We start from the raw sequence: 20193 nt of genomic DNA on the forward strand, positions 1-20193 counted from the left end.
CACCATCCACCTTCACGACCACCATCTTCTTCCAACACAACTATCAATCATTGCTCACATGTCAGTTGATAAAATTGCCCAATTGAAATTGAAATTGTTGAACTAATTGATCAATTAAACTTTGAAATTGGTCCAATTAATCATCAATTTGAAGTTTTAATTAATCAATTTTGAGTTTTGAGTAAACCCAGTTGCAGACGTTCAATTTTTTGTTCATATGATCGAATCAATGATCAAATTAACGGTCGATTGACGATTGTTTGATGATTATGAGATTATATGAAGTGATTTCAATGTTTAATTTCATGTTTACAGGTGTTTAATTTTTTTTTTGTTAGTTTTAGAAGTTCTGAACACCCAGAACTTCTTAGAACTTCTAAACTTTATCAGTTTTGAACACCCAGGACATCTTAGAACTTCTAAATTTTACCAGTTTGAACACACAAAACTTCTTAGAACTTCTAAACTTTATCAGAACTTCAATACTTTTTTGAACACCCAAATCTTCTTTGAATGTATTGGAACGTTTAAAGATGTTTCTTTTTTGGTCAGAACGTTTAAAGGTATTCCGTTTTGTTTCAGAACGTTTAAACATAATGTTTGTACAGAACTTATAAACAACATTATTTAAAAACGTATAAACAGAACGTATAAACTTTTTGTACTGAACTTTTAAAGTTTAATTGATTATGTTCTGAACGTTTAAACAGAACGTATAATATGTTTAAACAGAACGTATAAACAGATCGTATAAACTTAATGTTAATACGTTCAATGTCAAAACCCATAACTCAAAACTCAAAATTGATCGACGAAAGCTTCAAATTGATGATTAATTGGATCAATTTCAAGGTTAATTGATTAATTAAGCTCATCAACAATTTCAATTTCAATTGGAAATTGCTTAACTGACCTGTGACCAACGATCGATGGTGGTGACGGACGATGGTGGTGCTCATTACAGTAGACGATGGTCGCGATGGTGGACTTTGATGGGTATGCGTTAAGTATTTTTAGGTTAATTACAATTATGCCACTAAGCAGTTTTAATTCCAATTAGAATCGGTGGTGTAGGAAGTCGCGTACCTAATGTACGACAACTGATTATTGTACAGTAACCCACCCCTATATATGTATATACATATACTTATATAAAATGCATGTGTATATACATGCATGCATACATGCATGCATGCATGCATGTATGATGTACATACATACACAGGTATAGATATCTAGATATGCATATGTGCATATACATGTAGAGAGACTGTCAATATGCATTAAAAAGATCTTAAATGAACATTAGAGACGGCATGAAGCATGGAGGTTTACTTTATAGCTGGCTTTCTTCATCGGAAGTGTGCATCATTTTAATGGCTTTCTCTCTCGATGCAACCACTATTTATAAAAATGTAATGATTCCCTATCCCTAGTCTCCAATGATGTCCGTTCCTTTCAACTTCTTCACTTTCACTTTTTTTATATTATGTACAAACGAAGTGGATCGATTGATCACATGTACATGTTACTTTAACCTAATATATATTCTGCATAATAATAGGTGCTCGTGATTTTATTTGTTGAATTATTAATAAAACAAACATTATTTCTTTAATTTAATAAAATCCCATGAATTACAACCTATATCGGGAATGATTCGAGATGGTTGATAAATTGGAGAAGAACGAGACGGATTTTAGTACCTTTCATGGTAATTGGCTTTATCGTTCGATGACCATGTTTATATAGTCAACTACTAATTAAGACCACTAATCTAAATATGTAAACAACTACTCACTATACCTAGAACTATTAGGTCCATAGGTATATCTCAATGTCCAGGGCGTTAAAGATGAGTTGGCTAGGGTTAACGAGGCACATACCACTCCCTTCATGGCCGGGTTGAGGGACACTAAATTCAAGTTGAGTTAAAATGTTAACGAGCTTTAAAATCATCTACACATAGTTATTTAATAAAAAATTTAACATTAAATAAAGTGAAATAAAAGGGGGTTAAACAATCTCCTTAAGGTGAAGTGAACTGAAATGAGGTAAAGAAGGTGATTTGACGCCAACGTGGAATTAAGGAGTGTGTGAATGTATGCCCCGTGACCTTAGGAAATTAAAGGTTATAAAGAAATGCATGGGACAACGTAGTTCGAAGCTTTGCGTGGGAGAGCATGAGGCATGGGTGGATGGCTCGTATCAATTACATTGTCGTCCCGAGAATCATTAAAATTTTTGGACCGAATGCGAGGAAAATCATATGGGCCTTAAATAAAAATGTTTTTTTTATCAGATTTAAACAATTAAATTTTTAAAGGAACATATTGGGTTATGGTTTAAGTTGTACACCGTTTTCTTTTAATAAAAATTGGTTTAAATGATTGGGATACTTGGGTTTAACTATTGAGAATACACTTATATATACATACATATATTTTTAAAATTTTTGGACCTATCGAACCGTAGCGGTAGTGATGACTTAACCACAAGCATGTGGACACACACATAACATGAGAACACAATGAGGGAACGACATATTTGACAATGGCCGGGTTCAGGTCGGGTATTACTAACTCAGTCTCATATCCAATCGTAAGATCATGTCCCATACCCGACCCAACACTTGTTATATATGAGAAAATTCCTAAAATAACCTTTTTGATCAACCATTTTCCAAGAGTAACTACGTTTCTCAAATTCTCAAAATAGCCACTCATAAATTTTATAAAAACACAGGCTATTATATACACACCTTTAAACCACTAGCATACAAGCTCTTTGATAACTTAGTTTATCAACTTTTAGTTTCTTACATAGAAGGTGGGTCCATTTTATTGACTTGCTTTTAAAATAAAACCAACTTTTTTTAAAATAAAAACTTTCTCTCACTACGAAAATTAAATATTGAGCCAATGTAATTGGATATTCGTATTAGAAAAATCAAGCCAAACAAGCAAGCATGCATTTGCTCATGCTTAGCTCACCTAAAACCGAGCCAAAATCAAACAAAGCATTTTCTAAGTATTTTTCAATCGAGAGTCAAGCGAGTTTCAAGTATCGAGCAGGTTGGACAAGCCCAATGGGCCAATCAAAAGAAGCCCAACCCAATACGAAATGGGCCTATAGTTTAGCCCATTACCAATTAATCCAGTTACCCCTGACAGCCATCGTGGCTATATTTTGCTCCAAGCAAAGCTAATACTATTAGCTGCAAATCGAAGGAACAAGTAGAACCCAGAAACTGCAAAGGTTCGATATATTATACCCTTGTTTCATTTTGATTTAGCGTAAGATTAACCTCAATCTCAGCTTTATTCTAATAGTTGGTTCTTGTATTTGACTCTGATATGTAGTAATTGAATTAGTGATGCAATATTATTAGTTAGGTAAAAAGTCTAGAAATTTAGGGTTAAATAGGAAGAAGATAATTGTTTTTGTGGCTAATTGTGTGAATGGAGATTTGCTGCAATTACTTGTTGAAATTAATCCAGATTGTTTACATAGTGGAATGATAGTGTTTATACTTTATAATATATAGAAGAAATCAACAACATTTTTGGGGTAAAAGGTAGACAAATCGGCAAAGAATCGAACTCTTCTGTAAAATTTGTGGGTGACCCCAACCCCGAAACCCATTTGGGCTGGCTTTTAAAAATACTGCCCATTTACCCATTTTGATTTGTACCCGTTTTTTGTTTAGGCTGTATTGACCAAGTTATATTGTAGTCTAGCTTAGGGGCGTACATGGGTCGGTTTTGTGCTCAAATTGTACAAAAAAACGGAGATTTGGTTTCTGGGATTTTGATAATTGTTAGGTTTTGGTTTCGCCATTTGGGCTTGAGCTTTTTGAGCCGAAAAATTTTGAACTGTGCACCTAATTTGTTTTATAGTTGATGTTTATTTATTACACTTTTTGAGACGAAAAAACCCAAAATAATGAATTTTTTGCTTAATTTGTTTCATAGTTAATGTTTTAACATTAAAAATTTTTGGGTTACATTTTTCAAAAAGAAGTTACTTAACATTAAAAATAAAAAGTTATAATCCATAAGTTCAATAACAAACATTCAAATTAATCGATTTAATATATCAAACAAACAAAAGTTAATCCATTAGCGTTAAAAAAACAAATACATTCGAACAAACATTAACGATTTTACAGGTTTACTTCGGTTTTTATGGGTTCGGTGTTCAGGGATGAGTACATGCAATACCGAAACTGAACTTGAAATTTGGTTTTTGAGACAACATAAATGATAAAACCAAACAGACAGTTTTGGGTTGGGTTCCGTTAGTTTGGTCGGTTTTTTTGGTTTCATACACACCCTATACTCTATAGCTTATAGACCCATGCAACAAAAGTATATCAATATTGATCTTTTATATAAATTCATTAGATGCCATCATAATGAAATCCTACTATTTTACTGTTATGCAGGTAGAGTAATCAGAGAAATAAAACGGTATACTTGAATCTGAAACCGAAGGCAAATATATCTTAAAGTAACATGCGATGGGAGCACCGCGGGCACGCAAGCTATCCGGTATTCAAAAGCAAGTTCTTTCATTATACAGAGGATTTCTTAGAACCGCACGCTCTAAAACTCCTGAAAACCGGGCCCACATTGAATCACTCGTGTCAGCTGAGTTTCGAAAAAATTCCCAGTTGATTGATCGCAAGAATTTTTTACATATAGAGTATTTGCTTCGTCGTGGTAAGAAACAACTTGATCAACTCAAAACCGTTGATTCTGTTAGGTTATCTTCATCAAATGTAGAATTGTCTGATACTAAAAATTAATAATCTGGCTGGTTATTTAATTTTAACTGTTTGGTCATCAGCTGTTGTTTAATGGAGAGGTTGATTTTCTGCTAAAATAAGTTTAGAGAAAGCATATACTTGTGATTATTGAGATGTTAGATTCTATTTCTGGGTTAAAGTTGTCACATTTATTTATTTAAACCATGAAGTTATTTATGTTTTTTTTTGATGATTTTAATACGTGTTACAAAATAATTTCTGCTTTTTTGTTATGGTTTCCTGGTGTGCACACAATGATAAAAATATGACTCTTTTAGGCTGTTGTATGGCCTAGTTTGTTGATAATGCGTTTAAATGGATGCAAGTCGCTCTGTTTAAGATTTATGTGGTTTCAGTTTTTGGCGGTTTACTGGTTTATCTATCTGGCCAAGGGTTTGGAACTGGCCATGTAAACCGAATTTATATATTCGTTGGACTGTAATCCAACGTGTTTAAGAAAAAAGAACCGGTTTTGGGAACTGGAATTGAGGTAGAACCGGTAGAGAAATTGGTTTGGCAAGAACTGGTTCAGATGCGACCAGACGTTAGGCTGAAATCGGGTTGTAACCCCGTATATTTAAACCGGTTTGTACCCAACCCTAACCGATTAAAGCATGGCTTCAAACTGGTAAACCGCCATCCTATCACCCTCAAAACTGGTTCTAACCCGATCCGGTTTGACTAGAACACGGGTTTGACTTATGTTAACCCAATCGAACTGGTTGGTAACCCGGACCGGTTTGGGCCCAGAACCCGATTGGTGCACACCTCTACGTCAGTTTGCTAAACTGCTAAAACCGGCCAGCATGGCTGGCCTGTTTAACCTGTCTGGTTTGGTTTGTCGTTTAAGCGGTTTGACTTAAAGTGCGTAAAAACCTGTGGAACTGAGAGTTATGGGCTTGGCCCGTGTAGAATATTGTTAAGTGGTAACCCTTTTTCCGGCCCGGAAAGAAACGGATAATTACGGGCTTGGCCCGTGCATATATTTTAACCCATACATTTATCTATAAAAACAACCCGTATTTGAAAGTAACTCATGAAAAGTCAATTAGTCAAAAAAAACTAGCTGATCCAGTTGATTCACTTAATTCAACTGGTTTAGTGTGTCGTTTCCATAAATCATGATTAGCCGTTTTCTCTAAATTCTCATTAAAATCACCTGAACGAGACTGTAAACACCCATACTCTGTCTTATTTCCAGACAATCGTCTTTGGTTACGTACAACCTGTGCTCTTTTTCAAAGTTCTATAAAATTCGGTATCTAGTTCGGGATATTTCAGAAACATGGTTATTGTTTGCACGCCATCTAGAGATCAAGAAACGACAGTAGCATCAACATCTAGTAAAAGAGTAACCAATTAGCCAACCACAACTCTTTGGTGGACCATGATTGGCTGCTCAATCTTCTTTCTTGTACTAGTACTTCCAACAAGTTAAACAAGTTTGTACTACAAATTATTCTTAATACTTTCCTTCACCAACCAAAAGATATTTTTGGGAAAAAAAATCTTATTGACTAATAACAATTATTGATTGTTTATGCAAATAATTGAATAGAAGCTAACATTGATGTTACTGTTACTTGAAAATGTATTCATAGAAGGTTAGACTCTTTGTTCGGTTAAGGTTAGAATCGTGTACTTTTCGCGTCTCATGTGCCATAAAGTGATAGGGTTATAGTGACTCGAAAGGTATCCAACAAACTTATGCGAATCGTAAACATATTTTGACATTTTGGCATATGTAAACACCTCATTAAATATGTATACATTACACGCGTCACAAATCACAACGTGTGATCTATTGAGTTCATCACATTACATCAAACCCTTTTTGAGTTTTTAATCAAGAAAGAATAAAAAAGGTTCAATTTTGCCACTAAGAATGTTTCGAACAATATTCCAATCTAAAGTATTTGATATAATGATGTATCTTTGTATGCTATTTACATCCATAAGTATATATAAATATCTAACTTTTTTAAGTGATCAAGGATCTACAAAGAGAAACAATCACCACCCGCGATGGGGATAGTGGTGGTGGAAGATTTAGGTGGTGGGGCACCTCTTGAACGATCACCGACCGCCTCCCAACGTCGCTTGGACGACGGTCTTGGGAGGTCTTCGGGCACAATTGTCTCCAATGAATTTAATTGCCACGCTGGACATATTCTTTTATTACTCCACCTCCTTGCCTTTACCTTTGCCTTTGACTCTATAGTGGTCTTAGGCTCGATGGCGATCGCGAGGTCATGGTTATTTCCTACTATGCCATCCATTTGTAGACCAATTATCACACATGCCACCCCAACTACACATTGCTTCCTCCAAGAAATATCCCTCTTTGGGCTACATAACACAATTAAAACATGTTAAATACTGTTTGATTAGATCAAAGGCATATATGGTGGTTAACTCGGCGTACCTAGCGGACGGTGGTGGCTGCGTGGCGGTAGGTGGCCGAGGGTGGAGACATGAGGTGGTTGTTATTGTTAACACCATCTTTCTTTCTTTGTTTTTCCGTGTGGACAATTTATTAATCTTGCGGCTTATTCTAACACTTTTTATAAGGAAACGTTGGTTGGTCATCTACTCAACTATGGTTCGCCCACGTGGGTTGGACCCACAAGCCTAATTCTCACATGTCACTATGCCATTTCTCTAATTGTGATGATAATAATAATATTATCAAAACCACTGATTTTACAAACTAAACTTAAAAATAGAAAATGAAATACAAACAAAGATTGTAAACTCAAAATCTTTGAATACTTGCCATGTCGTGGGACCCATATTTTCCAATTAGGCGTGATGAGCGAGGGCTCTATTCAGTTGACCCGTTTTTGAATATACGTTACCTTATTGAAGGGACCAATATAATTTTGGAGCTAGCTTGTTTGGTTAATTGATTTGTAATTAACAATTTTAACTGATGATTAAAAATACATAATGTTAACATATTCAAATGCAGGCTTTAAGTTCTTATATTAACAAATAAAAAAATGTCACCCCTTGTTGGAATTGAACCCAAAAGTCCAAAATTTTTGGTTCCATTACGTCAGAAAGAGTCATTTTACACATACTGTTGTTCAAAAATAAAAATTATAACACCCCCCCCCCCCCTCCCCCGGGCGAGAGTGGGCCTTGGGCGTCATCTTGCTACTTGATTCAATTCATGTAATTCATACATCCATACAAAATGTCTTTCACTTTTTTTTGTTTTATCTTTTGTGGTAATGGTTCATAAATCATAATGTCCACTTTGTGTAGAAATCGACACACTTTATGTATTGATGTCCATACCTTTAGGTTATTTTTGTTAATATTTAGCGTTAATGGTTCATAATGCGTGCTTTGAGTAGATATCGACACACAATTTACGTATTTGATGTCCAAATGACCATATGTTTGATTTCATAGTAACTTTTATAAAAGCATCGGCGAAGCTTCATTGAGGCCCGTGGTGGCCCCGGCCCCCTTGTTTTTTTGCGCAGTAGTGTAAATTTACCCGTTTTCGGCCGAAATTTTTTATACGTAGTGTAAGTTTAGCCTTTTCCGGCCGCAAATTTGAGCCTGCCCACCCCCCCCCCCCCTCGTTTGTGAAATTTTGTATGCATTTTGAGCTCGGCCCCCGGTCCCTCAGTTCAAGCTTCGATAAAAGAATATAAAATAATTAGCATTAACATGAATTATTTTTTTTGCTTTTACCAAAAGGTATTTGGTTCAATGGTATCAAGTAGTGTAATGAATGCTTCCTCTTTTTGGAGGTTGAAGGTTAAAATCTCACAATAGGAAGGTTTGATGGATTTAGGATTTTATGAGTAGAATATTAGTTTAAAAAAATATGAAAGTATTTAGAAAATAAGATATAAATTTAGATAATAACAATATAATCACTAGTTAAAAAAACACTAAATAGCGCGGCTTGTGGAAACTATTTAAGACGGTTTTGATGAGAACCGTCATCTTTTAAATTTAAACCGATTATTTAAATTAAATAATTTATCAAAACCGCCTTATTTGATGGAATCGTATTATTTGATAATTTGATATAAGCGTCTCATTTGATTGTTGAATTTGAACCGTCATATTTAATATTTAAACAATTTTTTAAATTAAATGATTTTATAGAAATCGAAATCGCCTTATTTGACAATTTGATCCAACCATTGTTTAAATTAAAAGTCATATTAAGGTTGTCATGTATATTTTCCCTCCTTGGTTTTTAACAAAATGACGTCATATTACCTGTCATATTAAGATTCAAGTAGGAAATTAAATAAGCTTATATAATTGGAGAATGTTGTTTGTATACCGCCTTCGACCGACTTGATATGTCAAATTTTTTTAATGAATCATGATAGTTTGAAATATATATATATATATATAGAAAATGGTTCAAATAAGAATATTGAGTTTTATAGGAACGGTAAGAATCAAGAATTTTTTGATATTTGGCATCACAAATGATGGTGAAAGAACAATTCTAGAAAACTATGGCGGTTATAATGATGAAAGAGTAATTTTATGAAACTATGTCGGTCATTGGTAATTTTAAATCTTAACCATTGATTAACATGATCCAATGACTATGATTTATTTTAGTCTTCCTAGGAAACTACTTATTTTTAGGATAACCCTCATATATATATATAAACGAAAGCCTTAAAATCTTATGTGTCGCGTCTGGTTGCTCCCTACATTCTCTCAACAAACCATATTGCATTATTTGTAAATGGAGGATTCTCATGAATTTGACCCGAATTCACGGGTATGGGTCTCACCAAACCCATAGATTCTTAAACGGGTTATAACATCTCATAAAATTAAAAATTAATATCACCAAATATTTAATATTAAAATCCTATAAAATATGGCTATACAAAAAATTAATATATGATTTCTTTAAAAAAGATATATATTACTTATAATTAAAAAACAATTTTATAGTAAAAAAATAAGTGGGTCATGGGTATTATCAAACCCAAATAGCTTTTAAACTGGGTTATAACATCTCATTTATTTGTGAAACATTTTCATCATCGAATACTAAGTATTCTATTAACTTCTGTACAATAAATAAAATTAAAATCCAAAAAATATATAAATATTATAAACGAGTAATGTAAAACCCCCGTAATACGTACTCGTGTCAATTGGAACTTAGTTTTGAAAACCATCTATCTATAATAATCTATATATAATAATATATATAAAAGAAACATTTAAAATTCTATGTGTCACGCTTTGGTCGCTCCCTCCTCTTTAGGAGTCACCAGATTTGTTTGATTTCTAAATGGTGAGCTCTTAATGATTTAACCCGGTTTGACCAGAATAGCTCTCACGGGTCATAACATCTTAATTACATCTATATTTGTGAAACCCACAATTGTATGTCGTCTTTTATTCAAAGCATCACCAGGAAACCTTCATCTCCGATCATCTTTATTTGTAAAACCTTACAATCAAACGGTCTCACTGCATCCTCCGGCTCCCTCACAGCCCCGCTCCAAAAACATTTTCCGTTGTCTATCACCACCGCCCTTCTTCTTCTTCTTCTCCGGATCTATGGATACTATCTCTGTGAGACAAATCTTCTTCAATTTTGACACGATTGTCACAGGATCTATATTAATGTTATTGTCAATTTCTTGTCTTTCATGTCCATTGATATTCATTCCAACCCCGCTTTGATAAAATTACTTAATTTACTTGTCGCGATGTGGTCGCTCCCCCCTTTTTTGGAAGCCAGGGGATTGTTTGATTTTTAAATGGAGACTTCTCATGCATTTGACCCGAATTCACGGGTATGAGTCTTACCAAACCCAAATAGTCTTTAAACGGGTTAACATCTCACTAAATTAAAAATTAATCTCACCAAATATTTGATATAAAAATCCTACAAAATAGGGATATACTAAAAAATTAATATATTTTTCAAAAAAGATATGATTTATAATTACAAAACAATTTTATATTAAAAAAAGAAGCGGGTCATGGGTCTTACCAAACTCAGATAACTTTTAAACCAGGTGATAACATCTTAGTTATTTGTGAAACTCTTTTATCATCAAACTCTAAGTATATTATTAATTTTCTCACAATAAATAAAATTAAACTCCAAAACATATTCACGGGTATGGGTCTTACAAAACCTAGATATTTCTTAAACAGGTTATAACATCTCAATAAATTAAAAATTAATCTCACCAAATATTTGATATGAAAATCCTATAAAATAGGGATATTCTAAAAATTAATATCTGATTTCTTTAAAAAAAAGATATATATTATATAATTATAAAACAATTTTTAAGCAGGTCATGAGTCTCATCAAACTCAATAACTTTTAAACCGGGTTATAACATGTCATTTATATGTGAAACCATTTCATCATCAAATACTAAGTATATTATTAACTTCTGCACAATTAGTAAAATTAGATTTCAAAAAATATACAAATATTATAAACGAATAATGTAAAACCACCCCCGTAATACAGCGGATAAAAACTAGTATACATCAGGAGATAAACAATTTACAAATCCATAAAAGAAGTTATATCCAATCTGCATAAAAGAAATTATTTGACCCTGAAACCCAAAGTTTACTGGAATACCCCACTGAAGTACTTAAGTAAATTAAAACCAATCAGCATGAAATTAAATTTTAAAAATAACTGTCAGATTATTAAAGTAAAACTCCACCAGAATACCCTACTGAGATATTTTATATATGGGTGAGATCAAGAGAGAACTCGCACTAATGAGAGAACTTAAGAAAAAACCATTGATTTTACTTAATCGATGATTAAGGGCTAAAAAAAGGAGAAACAAAAAATAGAGTGAGTTTTTTAATGAGGAAGGATAAAGTTCGAATTGAACAATGGTTCTCTTCTCCATCGTTATCCATATCTCCCACCGTTGCTCCGCCACCACGTCACAACCGTCGGTCCACTCTCACCTCCAATTTGACACAGGTAATTTTGTGTATATTAATTGGTTGCTTCATAATTATGTTATAAATTGTTTTGATCCATGCCTTCACTCTTTGCATTTGCGCTCATAACTAGGGTTCTTTAATAATCGTTATTTCGATTATCTAGTTCGTCCAAATCTGCTTGGAAATTGATTACAAATCAGAACAACAATAACAGACAAACGATTGTGATATTCAGTTTCTCACATTATCTCATCGATTAGGCGTATTATACACCTAATTAAGCAAAACAGAGGCTATCATGTTCGATAGGCTATGTTTTTTTTTTCTTTTAAATGAGTAACAATTTAGTTCAGAAGACAATAATTAGTACACTAATTGCATATGAAAAGCCATGAATGATGCATGTGTTGATTAGTTCATGTATTTTACATGATTTTCCAAGTATTACATATATGTATTGCTATGCACTACATGCATATGCAACTTTAATGTATTACATATATGTATTGTCATGTACTACATGTATATAAGTATTACATATATGCATTACATATATACAGTGATGTTATAATACATGTATATACAGCTTTGTTGTATTACATTTATGCAATACTAATGTACTACATTTATGTAGTTTATAAATGATGTATTTTACTGTATAAATGAGTTGTATTGCATATATGTAGTTTTGAAAATAATTGTGAACACAAGTTTATATGTTTAGGTATATTACATATGTGTAATATGTTTGAACTTAATAATGTTAAGTGTACCATTTATTATAACTGATTATGTGTATTACTTTTGTATCACATATAAATATTAATGGTTTGCTTTAATATATTAATGGTTCGAGACACTGTCGAGCTGTAGACTTTAAATTCAGCGCTTACGGGAGGCAACCCGGGGTTTGTAAGTGTCTGTCCAGTTTGTTTTTATTTTGTTGAGTCTTGTATTAATTGTCGTCTCGAGTTTTAAGCAGCAAACATCAAGTGTGAGGAAGCTAGTTTGGAGAGTTGGAAGTTCGGTAAGAGTTTGGTCAATTACACGTCTTTCCAGGTACGAAAAGTATGTTTTGAGTTCGGAAACGTGTTCAGAGTGATGTCGGGATGCCGAAAAGTGGTCGGGTCGGAAAATTTTCGGACCCTTATTCATTAAAAACTTTCTGTTAACACAGTATCGCGATGGGCTTATTAACAACTCCATCGCGTATCGCGATGGAGGAACAACATCAGGCATAAGTGACGTCATCGCGATATGCGATGACGCCACTCATCACCCCATCGCGTATCACGAACCCTTCCAAACCCTAATTGATTATATTTGGGTGGCGATACGCGACAGATGTGTATTTGACCCATCGCGTGTCGCGATGGGTCATAAAAACTCGGAAAATTTTTTATTTTATAAACCCTTCTTCTTCTTCTCCACTCTTCTTCTTCTCTTTTCTTCTTTCTTCTTCTTTGTCCCTCCGACCACCGTAGTCCACCACCTTCTCCGTCCATCCACCACTTTATACCACCACCACATCATCACCGTCATACCACCATCCACCACCTTATACCACCACACATCATCACCGTTACACCACCATCCTCTCACCACTACCGTACCTTGTCACCATCACCACCGTCGTACTCCATCCACCCTCACCACTGCTGTTCAAAATCACCACTGTACCTGTCACCATCACCACCGTCGTACACCGACGCACCACCACTGTTATTGTTATTGTTTTCATTACACCCGACTACGAGGTGCGTTTTTATATATTATTTTATTGAGCAGGTAAATTTTATCGGGTTGCGGGTTCGGGTGACCGGGGTTTAGATAGAAGGGTTTGTTTATCAGTTTAGTTTGAACTGAGTTGGTTAACGGGTTATCGCAAGAGGCAGAGACCAGAGGGTTCGGACCAATGTGGCCCAGTTGCAGCTCCTAGGGGTGAGTCCGAGCCGCCCCACCCATTCAGCAGCACGTCTCGCGCGCCATACAGTACGATGGTCAGGAGTTACCGATTACTCCTGAAATCGACCGAGAGGATATCATGGGTGATGGGCGCCGGATACCACATCAGGTGCTCAGATTCAGCATCATGTCTGAGGAATATACCAGGTTCACACGTATTCGAGGTATGCAGCTCCTTGGACTTAGGAAATTCGATTGGGTTTTGTTGGGTACTTTGGGGGCGGAGGCCAGGTTACGGGGGATGATTTAGGATCGGTGGCTATGAGAGCTCGAGTGTGACTCGACTTCGTATGTCGAGCTTACACGCGAGTTCTACTCGACGTTCCGATTTATGGCCACTGATTTCGACGAGCCGCATGCCGTGTCATTCTCACTCGGACGACATGTGTATGAGATGTCGGTCCCAGATTTTGCTGTGGCTACTGGCTTTTATACGTGGGAGTATGTTCAAACTCCCACATTTTTGCAGAGCTTCCGTGGTTATACTATGCACTCACAGCGGGACCAATAGTTTTGGCTGACTGAGGCTCAGTTAGCTCAGTTCTGGGGACAGATTACGAACGGGGCCCACTCGAGCTCTGTAGTAGCATCTTTTATTCGGGACCCCTTCCATCGGTATTTACATCGTATAGTTGCTTACATTGTCGCAGGCGGTCATTCGGGCCGTGATAAGTGTAACAACTTTGATCTGTTGTGCCTCCTATCTATCATCACTGGCAGGGAGGCCAACATTGCGATGCTGCTCCTCACGTCGTTTGGTAGAGGTCGGAGTTTGCAGGGGGGCGACGTCCCAATTATCATTGGGGCCGTATATCACACGGATTGCACAGAGTTTGGGGGTCTTCGACAGATATCAAGTCGGGTTCTTCCCTCCTGGACCAGCTACAGTGACATTTGGGCTGGAGGATGCTCAGAGGTCCGGGATTTGTGAGCTACATGATCTACCAAGGCTCATCCCAGTAAGAGAGGGACCACAGGTACCTCCACCAGAGGGGAGTGCAGCTGACGTGGCTATGCAAAGGGGGATTCTTACTCATGGCATCTCCAATGGTAAGTTTTTGTTTGTTTTGAATCCTAGGTGGCTTCTAGGTGGAAGAGAGAGAGAAGAGAGAGAGGAGAGAGAGTAAAATGGGTTTGGATTTTCAACACACTTGTTAGAGTGTGTGTGAGAGGTGAATGAGAGAGAATGGGAGGAGAGAGAATAAGAGTAGCTGATTTGATGTGGTTTGTATTTCAAAGCTCTCCAAACATTGCAGATGCTCTCATCGTCAGCACATTCTGATCCCTAGCATGATGCGACCACAGCAGTAGTACGAGCTTTGTCAGCCGCCACCTCAGCATCAGCAGCCGCATCAGCCAGTCACACTCGATATGATTTTTCTGCAGCAGCGGTAGATACTGGAGGAGGTTCGGGCCGAGAGGGAGGAGGCTCGAGCTCATCGACAGGAGACGCGGGCCCTCCTGGCTCGCCATGATGACTATTTTCGATTATTATTTGCTGATTCGCAGGTACCGCTCCCATCTTCATTGACTATCACAGTGGAGCAGCCGGTGGACCCGCAAGATGATACTCCGCCAGCACAATAGATTTTGGTTACCCTTTTTTCTTTATTTTTTTATTCTCATGGTCTGTATAATATTTATATTATATTGGGAATATTGTTTGGGTAACTGGTTGGGCTTATATGTATTTATATCTGTTGATATCTGTTGTGTTTTATTTATTTATATATTATGTTGTAACCGAACTTTGTGGGTGTTGTTCACTATAAACCCTCACGAGACCCCACTCGTCCTCCCGGGCTACCGAGAGGTTTAAAGAGGTTGTTGCATACGCTAAATGCAATCGTGATTCCTACGAAAGTGAGTTAGGTCTTTTAACATTTTTAACTTGTTTATCAAAAATTATTATGAAACGACTTAATTCGGCTCGGTAATTGTTTTAATAAAATTAACAGAAAATCATTTTCATAACTCTTAAAAGACCTATGGCTTACACTTGTTAGAAGCTTGCTTCTACACGTCTCGAGATTTTGCAGGCTCGGTTGTCAGTTTTGGTAATTGGTTGAGACGAGAGTGTACGAGTGTTTACGAGAGTTCGCGAGCCGACTGGTCCATTCCAGTGTCGTTGCTATCAGATGATTTCGGTTTCATAATCTATTTTGTTTTTATTAGTTTAAATGTTAAAAGTGTAATTGTATAATTGCTAGTAAAACCATCACATTTTAGCCCCGAGTTTTAAATTGTTTAATCGTAAATTTCAATTTCAACCCCGTCTCTAAAATGTTAATTAATTGTTTACATACTATAACATTGAGGAAAATGTAAATATCAAGTGTGGGGATGGGGGAAATTTGAAAATTTTATCCAGATAGTACCTTGAAGAGTGTTCGGAAACCAAAGTTATTAACTGTTAATTATTGTCATTAATGCCAAGTTATAGGTTTTTGGTCATGGTTGGTTTTTCAGCTTCTTGATAGTCTTACTCACAAATGTTTTCATAACGAGAAGTTGAAAATGAGGTCGTTTAACGAGTCATGAGAACAGGTACACATTTTTATGTCGGTAACCTAATTCCTCCGGTACGTGTGTAAGATTGGCCTTATATATATAATACACATATAATATATAGTATACACACATGTCATTTGAGTGCTTTTATCGAGAGTAACTTGGTTGTCTCATGGATTTCGAGATTGTAGCTTGGCATGAATGCAAAAGCGATAGAGGCAATTAGGTTAAGCCTCGTCTAGATGAGTGAGAGTGTGGGTATTAGGGGTTGGGCCTCATATGTTATATATATAAGCGTGGATAATGTGAGGGGTGGGGGGTTTGTTCCCTTAGAAAACATTTTTGGACCTGTTCTTTCATTCGATTAACCCCAATGTTACTTTACGAGACGATCTGGCTTAATAGGTTTCTTTGTATTTGTATTTGTTCTAGTATTAAGCATCATGTTTATTATGCTTAGGGGAAAAAAAATAGCAAAAATCCAAAAAGATGTCTGTTTATATTCAATGATGTAATTAGCAGTCTGTTTCAGTTTGATAAGTTGTTTAGTAAAAAAAATGAAAAAAGATGAAATCAGTGTTTATGTATGTCATTGTTTATTTAGTTGTTTTGTAATAAGCCGGATTGGATCGTTTGAGCTACTTGAAAAATTCCCTTCCATACCCTTACACCTAGCCCCGTTACAACCCGTTTTTAAGCCCTCTTGATTTGCATTTGTGTCAAGTCATTTATATGGGTGGACAGTTGTTCATACTTGGTATAGAGAGCTGAGTGATACGAGCACATCTTTTGCTAGTCCAGATATTAAACCAAGAGGAGAGATAATATACTATGAGGGGTATGAGCATGTGTGCCTTAACTGGAAACAAAGTACACTTGTCTGGGCGGCTCTATTGTTTTTATATCATTTAACCTTATTTGTGGAATGTCAATCTAGAAAGTGTCAGTCTGGGAAACTGGGCATGACCTTAAACCTTACTAGTATTAATGATGATAATTTACATACCTATGATGGAGGTTGATGTTTGCTTTAGAATTTTCTTGAGGGCAAGCAAAAGATAAGTGTGGGGATGTGATTGTTGGTTAATTTGTATGCATTTTAGTTCGTTTATTTATTAATGTTAATAGTTTATTGTATGGACTTCGATACTTCATACGTGTATTATTGTATTTCAGGACACAGACATTAAAGTACTTAATTTGGACCTGCTGATGCACGTGATGAATACCAGGGATGTCCAGCACGCAAAACGAGAAAGATTAAATAAGTTTGCTGGTGACAAGGCCAATCGCGATAAGCGATGGGCATGTTTGATGACCCATCGCGTATCGCGATGCGTGGTTTAATTAAGTTTGACTTCTAGTCCACCGCGATACGCGATGGACTAGTAAAGACCCCATCGCATATCGCGATGGGGTGTGCAGACGGGAGACTAGGGTTTTAAAGTTATTTTCATCAAACTCGACCCTAACTTCGTTTTTATCAAAGAAGGCGATTTCCAGAGCTGTGTGAAGGCTATTCCATCATTCTCAATCAATCAGAGAGTCCCTATATGATTCATATAATCCAGATTGAAGATCTTACGATGCCGAGACGCGGCTAAATTCTTAGAATCACACCCGGGAATGTAAAGTTTGTAACAATTCAGTTTTTCATGTAACTAAGAACGTTTATGTATAATTGTTTATGGTTAATCTATGATTATTGATGTTTAGTATTTATGTGTGTTCAATCGGTTTAGGTTTACGTTGATCTGAATGATTAGTTACCAGTTGCTATAATAATTGATCATAGGACTATTGATTAGGTTGAATACGACAAACCATATGATTGCCCTTAACTGAGTCACACTGGTAGGGACTGTTTGATAACCAGTGCCGTGTGTAAAGTGATTATTGATGTCTAAGGTTTTGTCTAGTTGACCAGTCTGTAGTTAACTGTTAATGATTAATCTGTTAGGTTGCATGAGATTACTGTAAGTTACTTACGTGAAGTCCCGGGTGTGATTTGATTTTATTAATTGATTGAAACTTGTTTTCTTGCCATTTGCTTAATTCTAAACTAAAACTAATTGCTTGTGTGATCTGAACTAAAATATGTTACTTCATAATATTAATTTTGTTGCACGATTTGCATTGACCACATACTCCTGGTGGATATGATACCTTACTTTATCTATATAGTTTAATTAAGTTTTTGAATGACTCAAACGACGGTCATCAATACATCCCGAAAATCTTAATTTAAATAGCGGAAAACTTTGACCAAGTCTTTCGGGTGGTGACAGACGCCGTTTCAGCCAATCACATTTATGTATACACTTATAATGAAAGTTGAACTTTATTTATCCATCAGAGTCATTACACTTGTCATATTACACGATTATTATTCAAACTACAAGTTCAACATAAAGTCGACATTTTTCATTCAAACACACGTCCCTATCTTCCCGCGCCCTTCGCGAGGCTTAAATATTTCATTTATTTACCAAAAAATCATATTAACATCGTTTGTCAACACATTGTGTTGGTGAGTTTCCTTTTTTAATCAAAATAGTCCTTATATATATATATATATTTATATCTAAATCAAAATCCATATAATGATCTATCGTCATTATATGATAGCATCAATCCCGTATGTAATGATCTATCATTATTACATCACACCAAAATCATATAAAAACCCGTGTATAATGATCTATTGCAATTATATCACTAACTCGTGTATAATGATCCATCGCCGTCATATCACAAAACAATAGCATTTTATCTTTTAAACATTCGTGATGTTGTAGACGAGCAAAGAATACAACATGCGTATGACTATCATACTTGATAACTCGATACGTACCAGACTCAAAATATACCCACTTTTAACCCAACGCGATTGGAAGTGGGGGGCGTCACCCCGATAGATCTACCAATATTTATGTGCCTCTTTCTAGAGTTAACAGTTATTTTGCCAACCAGACTCATCCCGTATTTGACACGGTTTGTAAAATAAAATGTTTTTAAAAGGAAAATCTTGATAATATCAATGTATAACAAAGAATATGTTTTTCCCCCAAAAACATAAGGAAAAACAATTAAATAATTCCATCTAAAAACGAGGTGGGGTTCTTAAAGAAACTCACATATGGTAGGTACAACGTCATATATATCCGAACACTTCGTGTCCTATTATTATAGTACGCGTATTTAATAATATATATATATATATATATATATATATATATATATATATATATACACATTTCAAGTTGTTTGCTCAACTTAAAACATTTCACACAAATTTTTTAGTTTTCTTTTAACGCTTATTTGTAACTTTTTATTAGTTCAAGTTCGAATGATCCGTTGGCGACTTTTAGTTTGTTTAAGTCAAATCTTCGTTTGCACACAAGCACGCAAGACCCTAACTTATATATACTTATCTTAATTAGCAACTAGCAAATATACATGTATACAAGTAACCACCAAATATTAACAAATATTATACTTTTTACTAGTCTAACAAATTATTATATTTTTTCAATAATATATATAAATATGTATTAGTCGTTGGAATATTTTAAAATTATAAGTTTTATTCTTATTGTGATTATGGTGTTGTTTTGGCGGTTTTGGTTGGTTTTGTCGGTTTCGCGTTTTAACGGCTAACCGGTTAACTTTTTGTGAAACTTGAGTTTTAAATTGTTAAAAATACTTTTATATGGCTTTAATCAAGTTTTATTAGTTTTTCAATAAAAATGATACGGTTTTTATTTTTGTTTCCATTTTCTTAAAAACGTTAATTTTAACGTTTTCGTGTCGATTTTCGCAACACGAATCGTGTAGGTTCAAGCTTTGCTATCTTGACCATTTTCTTATACTTTAACTTATGTTAAATATAATAATTTTATGACTTCAGGATCTTATTTAAAACAGTTCCGAAAACTCATGTTGATTCACGTTAAAGTCGAACT

The 20193-nt window shown here is 35.3% G+C and overlaps 1 long non-coding RNA gene across 1 annotated transcript; it reads right to left on the bottom strand.

Moving 5' to 3' along the window:
- Window positions 1-6668: 6668 nt before the first annotated feature.
- LOC143575359 (uncharacterized) lies at window positions 6669-7560 on the bottom strand. The gene is made up of 2 exons (XR_013142743.1): window positions 7236-7560; window positions 6669-7159 (listed from the first exon to the last, which is right to left on the bottom strand). It is a non-coding gene; the product is annotated as an uncharacterized LOC143575359 (long non-coding RNA).
- Window positions 7561-20193: the final 12633 nt, after the last annotated feature.

The sequence above is a fragment of the Bidens hawaiensis genome, unplaced genomic scaffold, assembly GCF_021521415.1.
Source record: "Bidens hawaiensis isolate Kalapana, Puna unplaced genomic scaffold, B.hawaiensis_p1.1 tig00027341_1, whole genome shotgun sequence".
In the NCBI taxonomy this organism is placed as follows: Eukaryota; Viridiplantae; Streptophyta; class Magnoliopsida; order Asterales; family Asteraceae; genus Bidens; species Bidens hawaiensis.